The 26,793-nt window shown below is 39.7% G+C and overlaps 1 protein-coding gene across 1 annotated transcript in view; it reads left to right on the forward strand.

Annotated features, from left to right (window-relative positions):
• The first annotated feature begins 325 nt into the window (after positions 1–325).
• The window catches only part of LOC124111690 (5-hydroxytryptamine receptor 1D-like), a 39,993-nt gene continuing 13,525 nt past the window's right edge, over positions 326–26,793 (forward strand). Inside the window, exon 1 of the mRNA XM_046471447.2 lies at positions 326–446. The gene's annotated coding sequence lies outside the window, so the exon portion shown is untranslated. The remainder of the gene's footprint in view (positions 447–26,793) is intronic.

Consider the following 26,793-nt stretch of genomic DNA (forward strand, 5'->3'; position numbering starts at 1 on the left):
TTTAGCTTTATTTGACGAAAGCAAATTCCCCGAAAACCTAATTTAAAGGTTATTTTTCCGTCTGTAAAGGCAGGGCATCGTAAATCGATGAAGAACCCTGCCCGTAGCATGTTGGTAACCATCCTATCTTTCCCCCATTCCTAATTGATTTTGTCCATGTTATTTAGAACAGGCTGTAGAATAACGTGCATTACTAGATTATTGCGCTAGATTGACCAGCCTCGTTTTCGTATTAATGAGTCTCCCACATTCACAAATAGTCACGTGATGTGTCTGTGAGTCGTAGTACCACGTGACATTATATTTGTAATGAATTGAAAGTAATCGATGGAGGAAAGGCGACGTTGTTACCAGGGAGAGAGGGTGCGAGTCGTATGTAACTCGTGATCCCTCCCTCCACATACGTCTCAAGTCTTCCCGCACGGATATACACAATGTTGGCAATTGTAAGTACACACCGTTGGTATCAGTGGAAGTGGTCGTACATAATCTCATCAGTCGTCTTCCTGGTGTTGCATTCACAAACTTTTTTTCAAACTTTAACAGTTAATGAGATTCTTACTTCATCTTTGTATTATGTCATCGGGATAACATGTGTTTATCCCAATGTGTATATGTTTTTTAATGATTTTGCATCTTTGTAACCTATACATTAGCGGATATCATAAGTATGTTAAATACCATCTTATTTGACGAGTAGTAGCGTAATGGCAACTGATAGGGGACAATGGACTGTTGAAACCTATTGCTTCTGTAAAGGCAAATGAACACTATTGTCTCTATCATACCAAATGTTATAAAATTTTGAGGAAACCATCTCTAACGCATAACCTCGAGTCATTATATTAAGTTCTTAACGCGAAAGACTGTTAAACAACAATAAATATTGCACCACCGTGTTCGGCTGTAAATAACAAGGCTATAACTGTTTGATGGGGTTGATTATGTCGAAAGAAGTCATTCTCTGTTGTAAATCATACTTTAAAATCGATTTGTTCAATTTCTTGTAACACAGTTGCCGTTTAAACTGGCAGCATCGCTGACATGTTTCCACAGAGGAGATTCAAAGCTAACTCGTCCGTCACCCCACATGATTTAAATGAACACCGTTCGTACAGATCGCTGGTTCTAATTAATCCGCAGTTACTGTTCACCTGGCTGGTTTTACTGCATGGAAACCGTATTTTTGGTCGTTCCATGTTCCAACAGTTTAACATGCGTTTCAACGATGGTTGTGTTTAACACATAGAATGATCATAAAAGACGTCAACTTTTCACGTCTAGACATTTTTTAAGTTCCATGAGCATTGTAACTTTTATGGTTTTTTTACGACAAAATTATCATTCCTACACCATAGAGTCGATGTATTGTTTAAAGGAAATAACTTTGCAGTCCCGACAGAGTCCGTATCGACACTCCACAGGCACTCCGCTTGTGTTGAAGTTTGGTTAAATCGATATATTCGGATGACCAAGGTAACTACGAGATAACAAATGACAAATGATCATTTTTAGTTTGTGTCTTAGTCTGACTTTAACCGTGTCAGTTCATAACGGCATTCATAGAACTATGCGTTATGTCAGCAATCACAATAGAGTTGACGAAGTGACACTTTATATCACCGGTTGGGAATCGACCGGTTCTAAAGAGCAGCCGCTTTAACCATTGTTCTACCTCCCTCCTACCCTTTGCCAGAGAGGTCATGAGGTCATGAAGCTGATATCGCATCGAGAAGCTGAGATGTGTTTTATAATAGGAGAATCTGGAGTTATTTAACGTTCGCTAGAGAAATCAATTTGTTGACTGGCATCAGTGTCATCTTGTAATGGTAGGCTGATTTAGCTCATGTTGGTTATAGAACGCCTTTGTTCAAATAAACACAATTTCAGAGCGAGAAATATAAATTGTTTGATTTTGATTCAGTGTAAGTTTACTGTATCTTGTTGCATCTGTTCCGTTCAGTGTGTTTTTATATATGGAACTTTGGCACTTTCATTTTATATTGTGTGTTTATTCAGGTTGAAGTCAATATAGGGTTGTATTCAATCATTTTCATTCCATGATTTTTTCTTGATGATATACGCCGACGCAAAACAATTTTACTCAGTGTATTCAATAGAGAGTTAATGCCAGAAAAGGCTGTATTCAATAAAGAGTTAATGCCAGAAAAGGCTGTATTCATTAAAGAGTTAATGCCAGAAAGGCTGTATTCAATAAAGAGTTAATGCCAGAAAGGCTGTATTCAATAAAGAGTTAATGCCAGAAAGGCTGTATTCATTAAAGAGTTAATGCCAGAAAGGCTGTATTCAATAAAGAGTTAATGCCAGAAAGGCTGTATTCAATAAAGAGTTAATGCCAGAAAAGGCTGTATTCATTAAAGAGTTAATGCCAGAAAGGCTGTATTCAATAAAGAGTTAATGCCAGAAAGGCTGTATTCAATAAAGAGTTAATGCCAGAAAGGCTGTATTCAATAAAGAGTTAATGCCAGAAAGGCTGTATTCAATAAAGAATTCAATGCCAGAAAGGCTGTATTCAATAAAGAGTTAATGCCAGGAAAGGCTGTATTCAATAAAGAATTCAATGCCAGAAAGGCTGTATTCAATGAAGAGTTAATACCAGAAAGGCTGTATTCAATAAAGAGTTAATGCCAGAAAAGGCTGTATTCATTAAAGAGTTAATGCCAGAAAGGCTGTATTCAATAAAGAGTTAATGCCAGAAAGGCTGTATTCAATAAAGAGTTAATGCCAGAAAGGCTGTATTCAATAAAGAGTTAATGCCAGAAAGGCTGTATTCAATAAAGAATTCAATGCCAGAAAGGCTGTATTCAATAAAGAGTTAATGCCAGGAAAGGCTGTATTCAATAAAGAATTCAATGCAAGAAAGGCTGTATTCAATGAAGAGTTAATACCAGAAAGGCTGTATTCAATAAAGAGTTAATGCCAGAAAAGGCTGTATTCATTAAAGAGTTAATGCCAGAAAGGGCGATTCAATAAAGAGTTAATGCCAGAAAGGCTGTATTCAATAAAGAATTCAATGCCAGGAAAGGCTGTATTCAATAAAGAATTCAATGCCAGAAAGGCTGTATTCAATAAAGAGTTAGTGCCAGAAATGCCCGTATTCAATAAAGAGTTAATGCCAGAAAGGCTGTATTCAATAAAGAGTTAATGCCAGAAAGGCTGTATTCAATAAAGAGTTCAATGCCAGGAAAGGCTGTTTTCAATAAAGAATTCAATGCAAGGAGAGGTTATATTCAACGAAGGGGTGTGTACACAAGACAAGGTTGCATTCAATCAGGGACTGCACCTAATTAAATGTTGTACAGATGGTAGTTTAATGGGTGTTAAAACAGGACATTTACAAAGGTTTGAGTACACACTTAATCAACACCACATATGAGAGAGAAATACTGTTCTGATAAGTACATGTCTACAGGTGTATATGATCGGTCTCAAAGACATAACGACATAATGATTTCCAGTAAGAGGTTTGTGCGTTCTGATTACATTGACAGAGTGTTGTGAATGGTATATTTTGATAACTCATTATTATCGCCGCTGCGCCTAGTACTGCGTCGTGTGTATAATAGGCTTAACAGCGGTGAATGGATTGTTGGTTGTGGCCCGTGCGGGGGTTGATGGGTGTGGTAGACATGCTGTGTGTGGGCATTGGCAGCAGTGTGGAATTTTCGCACTGTTCACGTCGCTTGTTTGTTTGTTGTTTGACGCCACATACAGCAATATTCCAGCATTTTGACGGCGGTCTGTAAATAATAGAGTCTGTTCCAGACAATCCAGTGATTGACCTCATGAGCATCGATCTACACAAATGGGATACGATGACATGCATCAACCAAGTCAGCGAGCCTGACCACCCGATCCCGTTAGTCGCCTCTTACGACAAGCATGGTCGCCTCTCTGGACAAGTCGTTAAGACACTGGTTTCTGTTGCTTGCCATATTATATCCAAATGTTACTATTATTGTGGGAGATACGACTTCACTTAATATCACTTCCACCATTACTGCTGGCAGTTTTACCATCCTCAGTCATAGTACAGCCACCAAGACAACGTCCATGTACTTAACTACTCCTACTCCTTCTCCTCCCCCCTCCTCTCCTCTCCTACGACTACTACTACCCACATGGGTACAATGTCTAGGTCTAGGAATAGGTCTTCAGCAACCCATGCTTGCCGTAAAAGGCGTCTATGCTTGTCGTAAGAGGCGAATAATGGGATCGGGTGGTCAGGCTCGCTGACTTGGTTGATATGTGTCATCGTATCCCAACTGCGTGGATCGATGCCCATGATATTAATCACTGGATTGTCTGGTCCAGACTCGATTATTTACAGACCGCCGTCATATAGCTGGAATATTGCTGAGAGCGGCGTTAAACAACAAACAAAAACAAAAAACAATGTGTGAAGCCCATTATTGGTGTTCCCATTATCAAATAACTTGCAAATGACAATTGCATCAATGATGGTACAAATGTCATGACTTTGATTATTTATATTGCGAAACTGGCCTTCAAAAAGTGAACTTTATACCCACACCAGCGTGTGTTCAGCATTAGTGTTCTCGCTAAAACAATGCACCAACTATCCTTTGTTATGCCCGAAGGCTCTGAATTGTTATTACTTTCTAAACAATGTTTCTACCGCGTGTATTCCGTGCAGTTCGGGCTTCACAGTGAATGGAAAGAAGTCGGCATAAATAATACATGACATTTATTTATAGCTTCTTTGATTGACACAGAAAAAGAAGTCGCCTTCAGTACGAGCCGATTGACATTGTTTACACTCAACATGGATGAAAGCAAAATGTTATAGGCGACGATGAGTCTAAGTCAATCGAATTTTTGTCAAAGATTGTTGTTTTTTCCCGCGATATGTCAGCCCGGTCAGTGGTAGGACGTTTTCCTTTCGTGTGAAGTGATCTGAAAAAAATAGCATCATGAATTGACGTCACTTTTGTTTCCTTGACGTTGACGGAATACTCAATGACCCCTGATTCTAACTGGAATATTCCTTGGAGAATACTTGTTTGTACGTTTTGTTTATGCTATTCGGGGTTCAGCAAGGTCAAATATCTAAATCGATATTTCATATTTATGAAACTGGATAATTATGACAAGTGTCGCATTAAAACTGAAAACTGACTGCGATTTGTTTGTTTGTTGTTGAACGACGCACTCAGCAATATTCCAGCTATATGACAGCGGTTTGGACATATTCGAGTCTGGATAGACAATCCAGTGATTGATATCATAAACATCGATCCTAGCAATTGGGATACCTGCATCTACGAAGTCAGGGAGCCTGACCAACCGATCCTGTTAGTCGCCTCTTACGACAAGCATGGGTTGCTGAAGACCTATTCTAATCTTCACGGGTCTTGTATAAAGGAAGACGGGGAGATAGAGGTGTGTGGAAGTCGGGGTGGGGTAGGGGTTGCGTGACAGTGGATTGTTTTGAGTCGTGTGGAACAGTATTTGACAGTGTTGATAACGAAAAATATAATTATTCAGTTGGGATTCCGGGTTAGAATACATTTCCATTAACCTCTGCTGATCGTTAGAGGCGACAGACTGGATCGGGTGGTCAGGCTCGGTGACTTTGTTGATAACGAGTCATCGTACCCCGACGAAGTGAGACGTTGATCGTAATGCCAGTCAACTGTTTGTCTGGCCCATACCAGATTTTTTTACAGACCACCGTCGGATAGCTAGATATTGCGGAGTTTAACAACAACAAAAATAAATAAAAAAGGATGGACAACAGTCATGTTTATTTATTTAAAGGCAACCGACATGTAATAAAAATACACGTGGCAGTATGATCTATCCATTAGTCTGGCTTTGCTTGTGTCCATTCTTACCCGGGTTTCATGAAGCTCTCAATGTACCTCTCTGAAGTTTTTTCAGGGTTTCCACGACACAGGGTGAGAGTTGGGTTTAAAGCTTCTCTGAATGTGAGGTTTATCACCTTGTGTCAGCTTAATTAACGGGAACCCCAAACTTACGGGCATGATGACGTCACACCAAGGTTCAGATCAGTCAGGTTGCAACCAAAAAACAACTAACCCCAGCACTTAAAGAAAGAAACTCAAGCCCTAAAAACAATCTTTATATTTCAAAAAAATTGATTCCAAATAATTTTAGAAAACAAAAGAAAGCGAAACGTTTGAACATATGACTACCCAGTCACCCAAGATTAACGGAGACAGACATTCGGTGATAGTTTTTGTATGAACCCACGCAAGGAAATCAAAGTGCCCCCAAATTTCCGGACTTAACTGTGATTAAACGCATTGAATTCCTTTCCGGGGACTTCTTGTGACTGCCGCCGCCCGACCCCTGTGACGTAAGGAGCAATGAATAAATTGACTGAACCTTAAATGCCAAGAATTTAACTTAATGTAAATACGTGCCTCGAGACCATTTCTTTTGAAATGACGTCATAAATCTCTGCATATTCATTGATTTAAAATTAAATTCTTTCCTGGATGTTATCAGGAAGCTGGGGCAGCGTGACCTTGAAGAGCCCGACGTCACGTTATCAATTCTGTGGTGGCCAGTCTTGGACTTGGCGTGACGGCTGGTTAGCACGATGGGCAGTGCGTTCGTCTGTCACAAATATATTCTGTTTATACTGCACTAAACTCAAAACTATCATGTATTATGTAATTAAGCGCCATCTCGCGGACAGCCTCTTACATGTAAAGGGGAGTGTAAGGGTTAAAACATTTGCTCGTCATGTCGAGTGAGTGAGTTGGGTTTAACGCCGCTTTTAACAGTATTCCAGTTATAGTGAGAGAGTGAGTGAGTGAGTTCGGTGTAGCGCCGCTTTTAACAGTATTACAGTTATTTCACGGCGTGCCAGCTTAATCTGGGAGGAAAGCCCGAAGCGATGCAGGCCTCAGACGTTTACCACTTCTGCGAAACCCACGAGCACGGGTATTGTGCTGACAAAACCTAGAAACATAATCGGGGCGAACCCGGATTCAAACCCCCAATTATAGATATCTGGCGTGCCCAAGGGACACAACTCTGCACAGCGTATCGCGGCACTTTAGACGACTGGGCCACCCGTGTCCCCGCTCATCATGCCGAAAATCGTTAGATTGATTTCTCACATTGGCTCTGTTTTTGAAACCCCTTCCCTATCTCGGGTTGGGGCACGGGTGGCCCAGTCGTCTAAGGCGCCGCGATTCGCTGTGCAGAGTTGCGTCCCTTGGGCACGCCAGAAACTTATGATTTTGGGTTCAATCCCGGTTCGCCCCGATTATGTTTCTAGGTTTGTCAGCACCATACCCGTGCTCGTTGGTTTCACCGAAGTGGAAAACGTCTGAGACCTGTTTCACTTCGGGCTTTCCTCCCACATTAAGCTGACACGCCGCGATATGACTGGAATGCTGTTAAAAGTGGCGTTAAACCCAACTCACTCACTCACTCAAATTGAATAGATGACTGTTAAGCCTCTCAGCTGAAATGAAGCAGAGGTGGCTCAGTTGTCAAGGGTAGTCCTTTTAGTCATGCGAAAAACCTATGATCGCGAGTTCGAATTCCGACATAAGTATTGCTCTTTGTTCGTCAGCACAATAGCCGTGCTCGTTGGTTTCACCAGCCTGTAAACGTATGAAACCCGCATCCTTTCCTCCTACATCAGGCTGCATTCCGTGACATAACTAACATACTGTATAAAGTGGCGTCAAACCAAATGTTCTGAATTGACAAGTGTCATGAGTCTTCATTTCAGTTACCGTATTACAGGATAGACGATAATACAGCCAATTGATAGTGGGAGAGAAAGTCTATTATTCCGCTTGGTATTCTCCCGATATAAGGAATCGATCTCAGGACCTGTTGGCAGGGGCTAACCGTCTAACCCGGTGATTTGTGCATACTTCCTAGCCCTTCATACACCTAACGTGTTCCCCACCTTCTAAAACAAAATCTCAATAATCCGGACGGCATCCATCCACTGAAATGTGCCGGACATTTAAATATCTGATACTTGGTGTGGAGTTATGTACCTTTGTATATATGAAGCGTTAGCGAACATTGTTTTGAACATTGTAATCTCCCAAAAGGCTGATAAAAAACTCGTTCACCGAACATACCGAATGTCCAGAAAACTAATAGCTTGGCTCATCATGCAAGGGAAAAAAAACCTTACAGAAACAGAATAATAATTGCCTCAAGCAACCCCCTCCCCAAGGACATGAAATGTTCGGACTCTACGAGGATTAACGGCAGAAATAACCAGATATTGACGTCAGAATGCGGCAGCGCAATGGTCGATCTAGACCAAGTAAAATTAAAACATTTCTTCATTATGTAAACTTCACACTGTACCGGAGACAAATGATTCTGACCTTCACCTTGGTGTCACCTGTTTCTTCACGTCTCGTTGGGTCTCGTGTTAACCGAGTTTGTTTCGTCCCTCGGGGGATTCGCTTGATTAGATACTGGGCAGACCTCACGATGTCCTTGTTCAAGACACTTACTCAACGTTAACTTGCATTTCCCTCAGTGGCGCTTTTCATCTCGCAGGTTCTTTGCGATAATGCAATGTCGGACCAACTACCCCGCGAATGTGTGTCACTGAGAGAACAGAACCATAGGGCTGCCCATTTCTTTGAATGAGGCAATTGATTAAAGAGTCCGTGTTGGTTCATCAAGCCTTAGCTTAAGTAAATTGTTATTAAAGGAACAAGCACCAGTTGTACCTGGCTTATGATCTTGGTGATTGTCCGTGAAGGCTCATACGCTAACCTGTCTTGACATGGGGAAATACATTTTAAATGGAGACTGGTCTCGAGCAACGTGACAGTTCTTGCAGTTCACATAGTTTATGCATAACGTTGCTTGTCTGTTAACCCCTCTTTTGAAAACCAAATGAAGAATATTGTAGGCAGTAAACTTATCTAAGAAAGGATTTTGCTATTTTGGATCCCCCCTTTTAAAAATGCTGGATCCGACCTTGAATCCTATTTCTTAAATACTGATAAATATGTAAACATGTTGCAGAGTTTGTAATAGTGTGGTTGTTCCGTGCAAAGGCACACACTTCCACGGTAGCCATGAACTCCTTACAGCGCGGCAAGGTTTCAAGGTTGGACTTGATGTTGCAGTCACTGCTGTTTGTGACACCGAGACAGTGTATCTGCCCAAACAGGGCAATTAGGAACTGCTAGATCGAATACTTAATAAAATGGGAGTTGACACAGTGAAAGGAATGTCCTCAAGGATCTGAATGAAACTTGCTATGGCTGTCAATTACCTTAGATCATATCTCCCTTAAAGTGGCTCTTCGATCTGTGAAGTGGTTGGCATCAATGGAGACACGATTTATTTTGGAATTCTTTTCTATTTTTTTCAATGCTTTAACTTCTTTTAATATATTTTAATACCTTGAAGAAATTAATGCATTGAAAGAACAAGAAAGAAATTAAAAATTATGCTTTTGTCATTGAAGTAGTTTGGTGCTTTGGAGATTTCTCTCAATCGTAAGTATGTAAGTGTTCTTGTTAAATGAAAACAAGGTTTTGATACGCATTTGGAAGTTGGAAGAACATTAATACATGAGACTATTTTATGGAAATCAACTTCTTTTCTCCTTTGTAGCATGGTACCCTATATCATCGCGGTAGTTCATTTTTAATGGATCGCAATATCGAACGCTAACTGACCTATTAAATATGTAATAACCTTAATGTTTCTTGTTGTTTGTTCAATTTTTATGACACATCAATTAGGATTGATCGATACTGATTTTCTTTACCGAGCTCGGTAAACAAAGTACCTGTCATTAGCGACTCGAGGGCGGGCAACTGTATATTATTGCGGTATCACTATTTTGTGGTGTGGGTTGTAGTGTTTACATTACTTCCTGTTTTGGATTACGCATAATCAGTATGCATACGACCTAGCTTGGGTCAAGGGACTTCGTCCAAGTAAATGGGTTCTTTTCTAACCAATTTCGAATGAAGGTATGGGTAAGTCCACTTCAAAAACATTCCAGAAACTACCATAAAAAAGTTACCATGACATAGCGCAACGAGTCCTGTATTCGATCAAGCGATGAAACATCGTGCTTAGATTTGCATGAATAAACAGTCGAAAGGGGGTGTGGATTACGAGATTTACCGATACCGCGATAATATAGAGTGATACTATAATGACGACTCAGAGCTACTTCTTGCACCTTCATGAGGTGAATCCTGAGTACATAGAGTTATTATATATACACATGATATGATACGTATCTGAAACGTCATTACAATTAATTAAAGAAGTTGTTATTCATAAACAGTGTCCTGTATTGAATGAAAACAGTCTACAGCATATTAAATTTCAGTATGAAATACTTTCATCTCAAGTTTATGAATTCGTGAAATATGATACTGTTCGTGAATACCATTAACTTTGAGTGATTGTGCGAAGTTGTTTATGTCAAGACTATTTTAAGAAGCCAAGTGAACTAAATACTTCCAACATCAATATTTCCGATACTTCTCGAGACCTAGTTTCTTCCGTGTTGAGAATAACCGACATCGTATAAAACACGGACATTGTTCGCCGAAGTCCCTTACAGGAAGCTGAATATGGGCCTTTATCCAAATCCTCAGATTATCATTAACGTCCACTCCACTTCAAACGCCCAAATAGGGAAACAGTTTTTAACATGTCTGTTTGACGTAGCTCGGAATTTAAAGGTTAGGACGACCACGGAAACAAAACGAAAACAGATTATCAATCCAGTTATCAGTTGTTTTTTTTCCGCATTAGCGGGAGAAGACGTTATCATTTCAAAGGGACGTAACTCCGACTTCTTTCTTCATTGAAGTGACACCGGGTGTCCAAAGTTTTCGAGAGTTTCTAGTTGATTTTCCTTTATGTGTCGATATGATCGGACGCAGGCGAAAATCGACAAACGAACCGTCTTTCTTTTTCTATCGATGTCGCATGACGAGACACCAGTAAACATTAAACATACAACTGCTCACTCAATAATAATATATAGCAAATATATAGTTCATATACAATATAGACACTTCACCGTTACTAACGATCTTTATCTGAGAGCTTCGAGCTTAAGAAGAATGTTGATTATTAGCTGCTTACTCATGAAATCCAACCTTATCTGGCATGTAATGAATCCTTTAATCAATCATGCCATCTTACAGAAGACCCATTAGTATCATGTTTGTTTCATAATCCGTCTTTAGACAATTCATCTACCAATATCACCTAAAACCCACCGCTATACAACAACAAGTACGAGCTAACAAGCCCTCGAGATAGTGAATCACGTTCCCATCTAACTGCAGACGTCTAGCTCACTCCAAAGGGTTAAATTATTAAAGCACTGGCCACATCTACTGCTCCTAAACCGTCTACAACGGCCACGTGTCTGTCCCAACACTGCTCGCTCTACTGAACGTTTCCCCAAATCCATCCAAATATCTACACTTTAACTCTTTCAGCAAATTGTCTCGATCGACATCTATATTCGCTGTAGCTGAACCCACGTCTTGCCCTACGGGCCATGGATCGCCGAACCCTTACCAAAATATCTGTAATATCGACTAATATGTTCGTCCGCGGATCCTTCGGACTTTTTCACGTCTCCAGTCTTCCAAAGTTCCCGTCTCGTTTCCATCACCACTCGGAGCCACTCGGTTTATTCCGCTACGCTACAAACGTCCAGCTTGTCTTCAATGCCCACGCAGTTCTTCTGAAGGTTGTTAAAGAGCATCCTTGACTGTTATTTGCTTCCAGTGTCGTATGTAATTATATTTAAGCAATCAATGTTAATTATTCTTTGGGGACATCGATTTTGTGTTGGGAAGGACATGCAGTATGTACAGAAGGTTTGTCTAGGGTATTCATCATGCAAAACTAGAGACTGCAAATACACAGAACGCCACGAAGGTTTGTCCTACATCAGCATCTTATGTAATTGCGTATGAATTATGTCATTCTCGATATGATAGGAATCGCTACATGTCGCCATCAAGGAATATTATACATAAATGTTTCCCAAAGAAGTTTATGTGGAAGAAGGGCTTGGCAATCAGGATGGTCAATCAATCTTTCGTTTGATAGGAAGAGATAGTTTTAAGGATGCATTTGATTGTCGTTGTCTCGTTTTTCATTTTGACACTAACGTTTATAATATTAAATATCAGCTCTTGAATGAAAAGCATGGCTCCATCTTTCTTTGGTCTTTGCATTAATGTGTTTTCATTAAATAGTCAACCATTGTCTATTTTCTTCCGTATTCTAGTATCGAGCGTGTCAAGGCGGTCTGAGGCGAAGCAGTTTTGCAGTGTGTTACGCCCCTTGCTAGTTCAGGATCCGCTGGTTCAGGCTTGTCAGGAGAAAACCAATGGTTTTACCCAAATGACCAACGTCTAAGTTCGTTGTATGTCAACTGTACTGCGACTTTTGGTTGGACATGGAGCTCCTTGTATGAAAAAAGAAGTCAAATCTTCAAGTCTTCCCATTATTTATGCCATTCATTTATATATGTGAACACATTATATCAAAATACAATTATATATGAAGTTGTTAGAAAATTTGTTCTGAAGGAGATACATATTAAAAAGCATTGACATGATTGATATTGACTACTAGAATATAATATCTTTATTAACCTAAACATATGTCATAAATAATGTTCATTTTGTCAAATATCTCGAAAATGATTATACTTATTTAACCGGAATCGTTCAACTCATATTTCATATATATATTTAGCTAAACAGAAAAATCAATTATTTTTCACTTGGTTATACGATTTGTAGACAATAACTGTATGGAATTACGTTAAATCAATACATGTGCAGTCATTTAATTCTTATTTCCTAGTTGTAACATAATGACTTGTGCTTGGGACATACCGTGTTGTCACGTCTAACGAACATGTCGATATAAAGACACATTGGTATGTTCTCGGGGGCACGGATGGACCAGTCGTGTAAGGCGCCACAATTTGTAATCCTGGTTTGTTTTCACCATATCCGTTCTCGTGTATTTTACTAAAGTGGTAAACCATTTACGACCTGCTTCAAATTGCGCTGTCCTAAATCATTAAGCATACAAGTCGTTATATAAACTGTACAAAGCGGCGCTAAACCGAACTCACTCACTCGTAGATAGCTTCTCTCGTCACAGTGAGGACAGGGATCGAATCGTCATATAGCTATGTATTTTCCCATGTTTTCTTTACTCGAAGCACCTTTATTAGTCTTGAGAAAGTCATTTTCGCCGAAAGTTAATACAAACGCATGCCTTGAACAGTTTGTAAATATTATAAAAAAAACACACCCCGCTTCACGTTTTTGAAACATCTGGAAGAAAATCTAACATTAGTTTATTGTAACCTTACTTTCAAGCCCTGCGCTATTAGATTACCAATAAATTGGAGGCAGTTGATCATTCAAGTTGAAAGTGATTTTGAAAGTTTATTTGAAATCTTAGAAGACGATAGAGTCATTTGAAAGGTAATAGGGTAATTGCTTGGAGTAGAAACGGATATGAGGATAGGTTTTTAATGTCAGCACTTTACCTAACCTACAATTTTGCATGCCCATCTATTATACAGGGCTGTTAGAGGGAGCGTGGATGTCAGCTGAGAAAGTGGATGTAGGATGATGGGTGTCGGGTGTCAGTTACATCATGGAGTGCACGTGACTATCTTGGTGACACCCACGAGCATGGGTAGGGTGCTGGGAGCGTAAGATCGGAGAAATAGGGATTCGAGAACATGGCCAGCGGATCCTGTCAGGAGTAAGGGACGCAATTAGAAAATGATGTTCGCGCCACATTTACGTGGAGACACATATAATGTATCCATGGTGAAAAATATCCGGCTCATGGGGCGAGATTTAACATGTTTAAGTTTGGCATTAAATGTATACAGTTGTAATATAGGGGGGGGGGGGGGGGGGGGGGGGGGTTCTTTTTGATGCGACGAGCAACCGAACTTATACATTCAGTGTTTTCATGGAACATAACCATGCAGTCTGTAACGTCATGAACACTTCAGAGTGTCATTTTCCTATTAAATGAGAGTGAGCGAAATCAGCAAATAAGATTGGTCCTAATGGCCTTGCTTTCTAAAGGAATTATAGTTGATATTTCCTCCAGCTTTAAAAGGGAAATGATGCTAATTTTATTTCATTTCTCGTAAATGCTTTTATGTTGGCGAATATACTGTTTCCGACAGGCCATATGGTTTATGATAAACTGGATTTGGTCGATTCGGAATCTTACACCAGAAATTCTAAATCACATTGGCTGTATTCATTCTGTTTAATGCATTACATGATATTTCCTGCTTCAAGTGTTTATGTGATATTGCATCTCCATGTTGATAACAGATACTAAACCTTAAGAAATCTGCTACATATCCTTTGTCCACTGCATCGTTCATCGTGGCATCTGAAACCTAGGTCAATAAATACAAACATAAATTAAAGCTGCAAGCAGCAATGGCGGGCTCCAAGTTACACTGTGCACAAACGTCCATGTTCGAATCTTTAAAGGGTTCCCTTGTACCAAATCCGTCACATGTAGGCACAAATTGCAGGGTATTGCCGCTACGAAATTGGCGTGTGCTAAGTCTGTTTTAAACCCATTTCCGACATCAAACATGTTCGAATCCTCAAAGGGTTTGTTTGTACCAACTCTGTCAAAAGAAAGTCACCGTTTGCAGGACATTGGCGTGTTCCAGGGGTGTCCCAAATTCTAATCAAATATTACCACCAAGTGTTGTTACTTTTTCCATGCACCCAAGAACAGAAAATAAGATGCATATGATACACTAACTTCATGTAAACTTGCAATAGTTTCTGTCAACAAGCTTACAAGATATGATCGTTAAAGTAAAATTTCGGTAATTTTTTTTATCAAAATCAAAATCCAATACAACCGCAACTAAAACAGATATCCCAAAACGGCTATGAGAGTTTGCTGTGTTGTGTGTGGAGACAATTCTCAGAAAATTTGGAAGCATTTCATGCAGTGGACTCGGAGTTGTTTGCGTTTGAAGACAGGTACCCAAAAGACACTGTGAAAACCTTCAATCCAATATGGCTGCCAAACCATTTGACCAATGACCAAAGTCAAAGAATAAAATATGTCAAGCAGCTCAAACAGCAGATACATGCAAGTTTTCAAAATAATCGGATAAGCGGTTGCGGAGCAATAGGGCGAAATACATCTTTAAAAAGTCTTGATTTTTAGTTATCTGCCCTTGGCTTTTGGGGCTACGGCCTTGGCGGGCACTAGTACCCAACGGTCTTCATACACATACAAAATTTGAACAAAATCGAGCCAGTGGTTATTTTGCTAGCTCTGGTACAAAAATCGGTGGAATAATAATAATATTAAATCAAACGCTAACACTGGGGCTCTTCAGCCTTTCGGCTTGGGGACTCTTTAACAGGCTGTAACTTCTTTGTCAGTTGGGCTCCAGTCAAACGGATTAGCGTTCTGCGTTCGTCCGGACCCCGGGTTCCTGTCGCATTGCTGAGATAAAGTGCTAAACTTGTTTCCGACATCGTTCATATTCGAATCCTCAAAGAGTTTACCTGTACCAACGCCGTCAAATGTAAGGAACCTCTTGTGAGACATCACCACTACTAAATTGACATGTGCTTGGGTGTCCCAGGATGTTTTTACCAATTTCCAACTTCGACCATGTTCGAATCCTCAAATGGTTTGCTTGTACCAACGCCATCATATTTAAGGAACCGCTTGCGAGACATCACCAGACGTGTCCTTGTGTGTTCTTAACCCATGTTTGACTTCGACCATGTTCGAATCCGCATATGGTTTGCTTGTACCAACGCCATCAAATGTAATGAACCGCTGGTGAGACATCACCACACGTGTCCCAGTGTGTTCTTAACCCACGTTTGACTTCGACCATGTTCGAATCCCCAAATGGTTTGGTTGTACCAACGCCGTTAAATGTAATAAACCGCTTGTGAGACATCATGACATGTGTCCCAGTGTATTCTTAACCCATGTTTGACTACAACCATGTTCGAATCCCGAAATGGTTTGCTTGTACCAACGCCGTTAAATGTAATAAACCGCTTGTGAGACATCATGACATGTGTCCCAGTGTATTCTTAACCAATGTTTGACTTCGACCATGTTCGAATCCGCACATGGTTTGCTTGTACCAACGCCATCAAAAGATAGTCCACGTTTGCAGGACATTGCCGCTACCAAATTGGCGTGTGCCACAGTTTCCCAGAGTGGACTAAATGCCGACCTCCATATTCTAATCCGCAAATGGTTTGCAAATGGTTTGCTTTTAACAACGCTGTCAAAAATAAGGTACCGTAGCAATTGGCAATTGAGAAATGAAGAATCAAGTTAGCGAGTCTGATCACCCAATCCGATCAGTCGCCTCCTGTGTCAAGCATAGTTGCCTCTTGAGACAAGCATCGTTTGAAAAAGGCCAATTCTAACTCTGGTCGTCAAGGGTAGTACACATAATATTGAACAAGGCTGTGGAGAACGCTAGGGTATCTGCAAAGCCAGTGAATGGGTGTTTATAGTAGATTTATGAGGCGCTTCCATCCGTATTTGTACTTGGGTGAATTTTTTTATCAAAATCAAAATCCAATATGACCGCAACTAAAAAAGATATAAAAAAACGGCTATGCTCATTTGTTGTGTTCTGTATCGAGACAATTCTCAAAAAGTTTGAAATCATTTCATGCAGCGGATTCAGAGGAGATAGTATTTGAAGACAGGTGCCCATAAAACCCTGTCAAAACCTTGAATCCAATATGGCTGCCAAACCATGTGATCAATGACCAAAGTCAAAGAACAAAAAATATCAAGCAACTTAAGCAGTAGATACATGCAAGGTTTGAAAGTAAACGGGCAAACGGTTGTAGAGCAACAGGGCAAAATATATCGTCAAAAAATACTTGTTTTTCAGTTATCTGCCCTTGGCCTTAAGGCCTACGGCCTTGGCTTTCTGGCGGGCACTAGTACCCAACGGTCTTCAAATACACACAAAATTTGAACAAAATCGAGCTCGTGGTTATTTTGCTAGGGCAGGTACAAAAATCGGCGGAATAATAAATAATAATAATAATAATAATAAATAATAATAATAATAAATCGAACGATTACAATAGGGCTCTACAGCCTTTCGGCTTGGAGCCCTAATAAATACTGTCCCACTTGTCATCGCCAATGCAAAAGTCGCTAAGTAGGACGAACACGATGAAATGAACGATGGCTATATGAAAGATATACTGTACATTGCACGGTCAGCCAAAGTCTTTCTCATAGTACGCCAATCGTAAGTTTATATTATATAGTATGGGACATAAAGATCATGCTTATATCCAGGACCGTGTTCGTCATCTTAACATGACAATTGCTGTAACTCGTACTAAGGCACATTAGAATTAATAGTCAAACATTCAAAATTCAAAACTGATCAAACAAACAAGCCATGGAAGATGTGTCATCAACAGAAATGTGTTACGTTGAAGAAGTAGTCCCCTAACATCACCCGACTACACACTGTCGGTTTCCCATCGTCTCGCCGTATAAGAGGCTCAGGGAACAAATATAGTTCATCTTTGCTGATAGAGGAATATTAGTCTAGGACTGTCTCTCACCTGTGACCTACACTGACCGGCGCTGCTGACCTACATTGACCTACATTACATCATGCACATACCTGGAAACAAAGGGTGTGGTTTATTGTGTAGACATTAGCTGGGTGTTGATGAGGTAGGAGACACTTTGTGTGATGTCGTGCGCAGGTTGACGAGATACTTGTATGTCAGTGCTGGATTGGAATCCTCCATTTCGCCGAATACGATCCTTCCCCAATCAAGGAGGCGATGAGTGTGTGTGTCAGCATTATTGAGGGTGAGTTTGCTGAATGAGGGTACACGCACGCACAACACACACACCACACACACACTCGCACACCTTTGGATTCGGTCGATGTACATCTACACTGACATTATATTCCGAAAAAAAGTGATCTCATTTCATGCATAGAAAAAAAGTGACGAGTATTCTTTTAAAGTTTCAGACATGACGGAGAAAGGGTCTTACTCAGGCAACAGAGGAGCAGAGCGTGAATGTTACTGTAAACCATATCGTATAACTAGTTCGTATTACTAGATTGTCATTTTTTGGATTTATGTTATTCTGTGCTAAACAGAAAAAATAGGTGTTTGCTGTGACAAGATCAAACGGAAACAATTTGAGCAGTTATATATGGCACACGGCAGTCGCCACTATGGGTTCCTGCCGTTGCTGGCAGATATCAATCATATCAGGGGTTTTGCCGCCGTCACAAAATCATTAAAGCAAGAAACCATCGTCATTTACCATGCAATAGCCCAATACAGCGCCGGTTGAACATAATTTCATATAACAACATGATTTTATATAATGAAATAATGATTCTAAACATTTTGTATATAATGCGCGAGATTCCTTTGGCCAGATTAATGCTCATGGCCTACACATGTTTTAGCAAGTTATACTAATCAACGTGACGTGAAACAAGGACAGTGCTGCTTGAAGAAAAACGCATTTCAGATGAGCCTTGAAAGATGAGAGTGATGCTGACAGTTTGAGATCTAGTGGCAATTCGTTCTATAATGATTGTGCATGGTTTTGACACGATCTATGACCAACTATATTCAGACGCTTTTGCAACCCATGCTTGCCGTTAAAGACGACTATGCTTGTCGTAAGAGGCGACTAACGGGATCGGGTAGTCAGGCTCGCTGACTAGGTTGATGCATGTCATCGTATCCCAACTGCGTGGATCGATGTTCATGATATTAATCACTGGATTGTTTGGTCCAGACTCGATTATTTACAGACCGCCATCATATAGCTGGAATATTGTTGAGTGCGGCGTTAAACGACAGACCAACCAACCAATCAGACGCTTTTCTGAACATTGCAGCAGTTGTTCGTTTTCAGTGCGGGGGCACCCGGGAAATCTCAGTGGGCTGTTTATGGCAGTAGTTGGATTTAATTATGTGTGAAACTAAATAAATATGTCCGCATGATTAGACATTGTGAAGTCATTTTCTGCGAGGTCGTGACTTTTTCACTTTTATCCAAGATAGCCTCTATTTAAGTGATGTCACGTGGTTCCAGTTGTCTGACATTTTGATCTCGTCACAGATCTCATTACATGCTGACGCTATGTAATGTTTGCCATTGAAATTGATGTGTCTTCTGGTATAGTTTCCGTTCCTCGGTGGACAAAAGCCAAATGGCGCATTTTACTTCGAACCATTCAATATAGACACGTTTTTAATTATCTGTAAAATGTCTTTTATTAAAAACGACAAGTCTGTCTATAGTTTCAAGGATAAAACAGTGCTGCATGCGTTTCTGTTTCTAAGTCTGGTTTCTTAATTTTTCCAACGTATTGATGATTCGTTTTCGAAATGTAAATATCAATAATCAACGAACTTATAATGCCCCTTTACCTCGAAATTCAGTTACTGATTTCATGATTTGGATTAATTTTATTTGTTTAAGCTCATAAAACGTAATTGTAGATATGGAAGAATTACTAAGTTGACAAAATTATTTTGTTATTCTCTTAACAGCATAGAGTATATGTCATCATTTAGTCGCGCAGTCATATTAGCATTTGATCAATCCCTTCAATGTGTCTGGTCAATAAACAGTCACCTTCTGTGTGCACTAGGAATCATGACGTATGGTATTTGACTTACTGACAAGGGATGATCAGTATAATCCTTCCATCAATGACGTACAATGACGTGTAATGTTTCTTTCAAACTCAAGAGTTAGTTTTAAACCTTTGTGGCGAAACAAATATTTGTTCTTGCGCGATTGGTGAATGATTGCTTTGTATTGCTTAAGTATCAGATGAGAAAAAAAAATGTACGTGTTCCCATGTGGAAAAACATACTTGCTTGGTGGTTAGCAAACTAGCCTGCGCGCAATTGTGTGTCAAGAGTGGACAAGGTTGACCAGAGTTACGCCCCTTCAGATGCCAGGATCTGCTGAACATGGGTTCGAATCTTATTATCCGATTTTGATCAGCGCCCAAAATAGTAGGTTTCATAAACTGGTGCGTTTGTCTTTAGTGACATCGTAATACAGCTGAACAACTGGTTTGACCCAGATTGATAGGCCTGGTGATGACGTCATGCTGACAGAAGCCTCTCTTCACACTCACGTCAAAAGGCATGTTTTTTTATGCCTACAGGGGTCATGGGTGTCCCAGTCGCTTGTGTCGAGTTACGTCCCTGCGGCGTGCCAGATACCCATGGTCATGGGTTTAAATCACGGTTCACCGTGAGTGGTTTTCCAGGTGTGTTAGCACCATACCCATGTTTGCTGGTTCCACCGATGTGGTAAATGTCTAAGATCCTGCAGCACTTTGCGTGTTCCTCCCATAAAAATCCGACAGGCCGTGATACTGTAAATCTTGAAATTAACGCGAGCGTGAATTGAATGCGAAAAATGCGAGCGTTCTCTGTTCCCATTGATGAAACTTCAATATGTTAAATAGCTGTCAAAGCGGTGTTCAACCCAAATCACTCGCTTACTCACTTTTATCTCTGTCACTGTACTGAAATTGTGTGTTAATAAAGTACACATTGGATTTGATATCGCGTTGAATTCGTTTGAGTAATTACGAAACAGAAACAATTTTACTTCTAACGTCTGCAAAGTAAATATTGTACCAGGTTCAGAAGTGATCATATCATGACTGCAATTTTAGAATGTGAAAACATTTTCCTTTCCACTTCACGTTTCAAAATGTAAAACGATCACGAACTGAAATGTCAGATTCCTAGTTTCATAAAAAACGTACGTCCTATCTGTATGGCCAGAGTTATAATGCATCACAGTGTTGCTTCAATAGTAGGTGTAAGTGGCAGTGTAGATGTACCCTTTTCTAATGCATTGCATGATTCCCTACCCCTCTTCCAAAACAAACCAACAACAACAAGAAACAATTCCAGATATGAAATCAACTGCGATAATGTCGATTTCATCCATTTCAAAGATAACTTCACCAAATGTAGCGTTTTCCATTTATAGGCGAAAAGTGTTACCGTGATCTCGTTCACTCGGGTTTCACGCGAGATCATGGGTTATTATTGATTATCGCTTAATATCAATGCGCTAATTTTGTTTTATTGTGTAAGGATACTGTAACAAATTTGTTCAATATTTTAAAAGTTGATATTAAATCCTGAATTTTGATGGTAGTTGGTTTCCCATACAACTGATGCGAACTGTACTCTGCAGGCGATTAATGCCTGTTGCTTAATATTTCCAATGATGTCGGTTTCAATTGTATGAAAATATCTTGTATCGTTGACTCGACATTTTTTTCAAATACAAATTTGAAACTGAAATAAAAAGGATAAATATCCAAATCCACCATATGCAGTTGTACACATTCAAATCGTATAGCTTGACTAAAAAGACCCGCCATTCACATTGTATTTGTTGTGGCTGGGCACATCTCTTATGACACATATGAAATCTTGTTACATTCAAGACCAACTGGCCTTACATAGAGAATAATCTGTATGTCTGTCTGTCTGCATTGTAAGACTCCATCTCGCACTGAATAAAGGTAAAAAGTCAGACGTTTCAAACGAGATGGAGTACAATAGATTTATCCTTTTAATTTTACAGTCTACTCGCCTCGTCCTTTGTTAGAACTCGTTAATGTGACAAAACACGCTGCAGTGATTGTTTTGTATATCATAATTGGTGTCTATGCACTGCAGACTGCCGGTGGGCGTGGCAGATAGAGGAAATAAAGAGGAGGGGGTATAGGGGGGTGGATGTCTGGCTTTGAACGCGCGCGACTCAGGGTCACATATCAGGCTAATGAGCAATTACCACTAGCCTCATCCGCAGCCCGGCATTAACGCTCTACCTGAGGCGAGTGGTAACATTTACTGTGATGGGGGTGGGGTACATCATCAGCTGTATTGGAGAGGGAGGGGGATCTACGGGAGGGGTGTTCGGAACGAGGCGTCATCATATCTTAGTTACGACTGATCAGCCATGGAACGAGGGAGTATTGATGATTCTCAGTGCAATACACTATTGGACATTGTGTTGTGAGGCATAGGAATCGGATGCTGAAGGTAAGGGTATAATAATAATAATAATAATAATAATAATAATAATAATAATAATAATGAAAACAACAACAATAATAATAGCAGCAGGGGCAGGTGGTGACTTCAGAACCCATTTCTACAAGAAGAGGAATATTTCAAGACGATTCTTTTAGTCCTTTGCTGTTCTGTTTATCATGAAATGCACTAAGCGTTTCGGTTAGCAGCGAGGAAGGTTATCATCCTGGACCTCCTCAGCACAGATCCTTAACACCCCTTACTCACCTCCTTTACATGGATCACCTTGAACTTGTTGCCAAAGGAGAATCCGCACTAACATAGCAGAAAAATTGTCAAGTCCTTTACTAATGACAATGGCATGTCCTTTGGACTCGCCAAATGCAACATTCCTCTTCTGAGTCGTGGCAAGGTAGAAGAGGGAGGGTCAGTCAGTTAACTTGGGGGTGGAGTTATTGACCATCTCGTGGAATGTCTGGCCTATGCGTACTGAGTGATGCAGGTTAGGGACAAAGTCCGGAAAGCCCATATCAAGGAAAAACTTCGGCCAATGTACAAATGTAGACTGACGAAAATCTGGAGTTAAGAGTTGAACGCTCGCAATAACGCCAAAGCTACAAATACTTAAGCTGTTCCCGCCCTTTCGTATTTATGATTGGACGAACCAAGAAATCCAGGGTAATGACACCCTCACACGAAGAATCATGTCAGAATAGACCCCACCACCTGGGTTCTTCCCTTAATCGCTTATATTTACCAATTAACACGTCCCATTTTAATTCTGGAAACCCAAAAGTCCAGAAACTCTACGCTCTTTGCCCAGTATCGGTTAAAGGTATTTACAAAATTAAACATGCCGTTTTCATGGGAACATACCAAGGAAGAAAAAATGAAAAAAAAATTGTTTAAAACTCAATATTTAGACTATGTCGCCCATGGGCCTGCCCATGGGCGAAGTCTGGCCCATGGGTAGGCCCATGGGCAGGCCCATGGGCGAGAATATGTTCCTTTACTTAAAACTCATGTTTTTGTTTCGCAAATACATTTAATGTACTTATTGAAGTATCATGACACAAAATTTAACTCATTTTAACTTAATTCAACGATTTTATAGCGATATTGAAATATTTCGCCCATGGGCGAGAAAAAGGTTTGGCCCATGGGCGAGAATATGTTCCTTTACTTAAAACTCATGATTTTGTTTCGCAAATACATTAAATGTATTTATTGAAGTATCATGACACAAAATTTAACTCATTTTAACTTAATTCAACGATTTTATAGCGATATTGAAATATTTCGCCCATGGGCGAGAAAAAGGTTTGGCCCATGGGCGAGAACATGTTCCTTTACTTAAAAGTCATGATTTTGTTTCGCAAATACATTAAATGTATTTATTGAAGTATCATGACACAAAATTTAACTCATTTTAACTTAATTCAACTATTTTATAGCGATATTGAAATATTTCGCCCATGGGCGAGAAAAGGTTTGGCCCATGGGTAGGCCCATGGGCAGGCCCATGGGCGAGAATATGTTCCTTTACTTAAAACTCATGATTTTGTTTCGCAAATACATTTAATGTATTTATTGAAGTATTACGACACAAAATTTAACTCATTTTAACTTAATTCAACGATTTTATAGCGATATTGAAATATTTCGCCCATGGGCGAGAAAAAGGTTTGGCCCATGGGCGAGAATATGTTCCTTTACTTAAAACTCATGATTTTGTTTCGCAAATACATTAAATGTATTTATTGAAGTATCATGACACAAAATTTAACTCATTTTAACTTAATTCAACTATTTTATAGCGATATTGAAATATTTCGCCCATGGGCGAGAAAAGGTTTGGCCCATGGGCAGGCCCATGGGCGAGAACATGTTCCTTTACTCAAAACTCGTGTTTTTGTAGCGATCTTTAATGAACCCGGCCTTACCTCTCAAAACGTTTTGACAGTTTATCATACGAATTCATGTGCGTGTACTCCAATTCATTGGAGTTATTTTCCACAACATTTAATTTTAGTTAGTTTCTATTTCATTTCCCGTTTTTTTTTGTCCCGTTGATACATCACACTGGGCAATTACGTGACACTAGGTATGCAATATACAGGTACGCGTGCGCGTATTTTAATGAAAAAAAACTATTCGTCTTTTATTGCATAACCTTTGGCTAAATATCTTACATTCTAACGAAATCTCGAAATAATTATTTAATTACAAGCAGTGTCGAACTGACCAGTAGGAATTATGTTTCAATGCGATTGAGGAAAACGTGAGCGAATATTGTGACACTAAAGCAACTTTTAACTGCATTGTCACTTTTGGTATGAAAATGGTAATAGTTAAGAAAAACGTAACAGCCTTCTTATGATAATTCTCATATTCTCATTAGTACGTTGTGTCTAATTACAGTGTCGGCCTTATTTACAGGTGATTCTACAATACTTGTTGTCGGTCAATTACAATCTGCCACACCACGCGTGAATAAACATTTATGCAGGTGTTGCTGTGGGCAAATACCTAGCCTGTACATGTATATTTTTGTGGATACATGTATTACATATTTTCGTTGATATGTGGATATATTAAGCACCAAGACATAAAAAGTTTATGAAAGATGAATTTGTGCCTTGATATATATATTCAACGCGAACGAAGCTTGTATTTTCTCCGCGATCCTGATGTGTATCATCGTTTAATTGGTCATTCATTAAAAGTATGTTGTGAGGCGATATCAAAGGAGCCGCTCAATATACACAGTGTCGTCCGTTTCGCGTGAACTACCACCCTACCCTGTCAGTAAGAGTTATGTAATCGGTACACAAATATATTTGGTGCGATGTCAGTGTGGAAGGAGTTTGAATTACGTCCGCCAGTGGCCACAGAAAGTATAGTACCAATCAACAAGGCCAATGCCGTACTAATAACCTAGTGACTCTCGTAACAACGGCTGTCAATATGTCTGCTACATCTACCATACCATCATCCCTGTCACAACTGGCGTATTAACGGTTTATTCAACAAATTATTGTAGAAATGTCGTTACCAGACTAACGTACGTCGTATTCAGTCCTCAACTGGATGTCACATTCCTTATATCAGTTAACAGCCCTGTTTGTGAAAATATTTACTAGACATAAGATTTAAAGACTAATAAAATCAATTGTAAGACCGCATAGACCATAAAACCGAATAAAATATGTCTTGTTATCATCTCTTGTGTATTAGATGATGGCAATGACCGGAAATGTTATAACGTTAGATTAAGAAGGAGAAACATTAAAGTGTTTTACAATACTTGGAAACATGAGCAATAAGATGTAGCAACATAAACATGCATGGAATAGGGACAAAGGATGAAAACAAATTGAAAAGGATTTTAATACAAAATTAATCGAACTAAATAACTTGCCTGAACAGAAGGGGTACCCAAACTTGTTTGACAGTTATTCGTGTGTTGTAGACTGTCGAATCGGACTCATGTGTGTACGTAGGGTACGCATATCTATTGCAAGTTTTAGTACTCATACACTTTCTCTTTTTGTGTTTTGTTTGTTTGTTAGTTGTATAACGCCACACTTAGCAATATTTCAGCTGTATGACGGCGGTCTGTAAATAATCGAGTCTGGACCAGACAATCCAGTGATTGACATCATGTGCATCGATCCACGCAATTGGGATACGATGACATGCATCAACCAAGTCAGCGAGCCTGACCACCCGATCCCGGTAGTCGCTTCTTACGACAAGCGCTGTCGCCCTTTTACGCCAAGAATGGTTTGTTGAAGATCTTCACGGGTCTATTGAATGCAGGGATTTGTATAAAGTCATCAGACAGCATACAATGCCAACTAAAAAAATATACTCAGTGACTCCGCAAAGTAATATAGTACGGTACTTAGAGTACATGTGAGATTATACTCGGATTAGGGAGATGTTTAATCCATATAACGTGTTATTATTCTACCTAACAATGTATTTAATGAAATGAGTGCAAAACAAACTCAACGGCTAAAAGGTTTCATTGAAAAAACTACCCCTAGTCTTGACTAATAAAACAACTGCAACCCGACACAGATTAAACGCAACTTACAAACACAATCATAATCTGGTTAGTCTGTATCACTCAACGAGGCCGCTTACTCTGCCCACAGTATGACAGTATTGGGCAGTTCAGTAATTAGGAGCCAAAACCAGACAGGTACGCTGGTCACACTTGACTGGTCTGACTGATGATTAGGTCGTCTGACAATTGGGAGTGAACCATAGCAAGAAGTATCTGCGAAACTATTTGCTCCTTTTATGGGACCGATTAGTTTTATGACCATGGGCCTCGGCACAAGCGTGGTGTTGGAAGACAAGTTATACATGTACATCCGATATGGTGACTGTTTTTCGCTATTCATATTGTAAATACATTCATAATACCACAACATTTTAGTACTCCTTGAAACTTTACAATCACTTCAATATGTACAATAGATTGAACGAGAACACTTGATATATTGCAGATTATTAAATCATTGTCTCTATTATCAGCCGCTACGTTTGTATCGTTTGCATTGTACAAAGAAATATTTTATCTGTCCTTTTGCAGATTTAGCCTCAGAAT

The sequence above is a fragment of the Haliotis rufescens genome, unplaced genomic scaffold (genome assembly GCF_023055435.1).
Source record: "Haliotis rufescens isolate VD_foot unplaced genomic scaffold, xgHalRufe1.0.p SCAF_54, whole genome shotgun sequence".
Taxonomy (NCBI): Eukaryota; Metazoa; Mollusca; class Gastropoda; order Lepetellida; family Haliotidae; genus Haliotis; species Haliotis rufescens.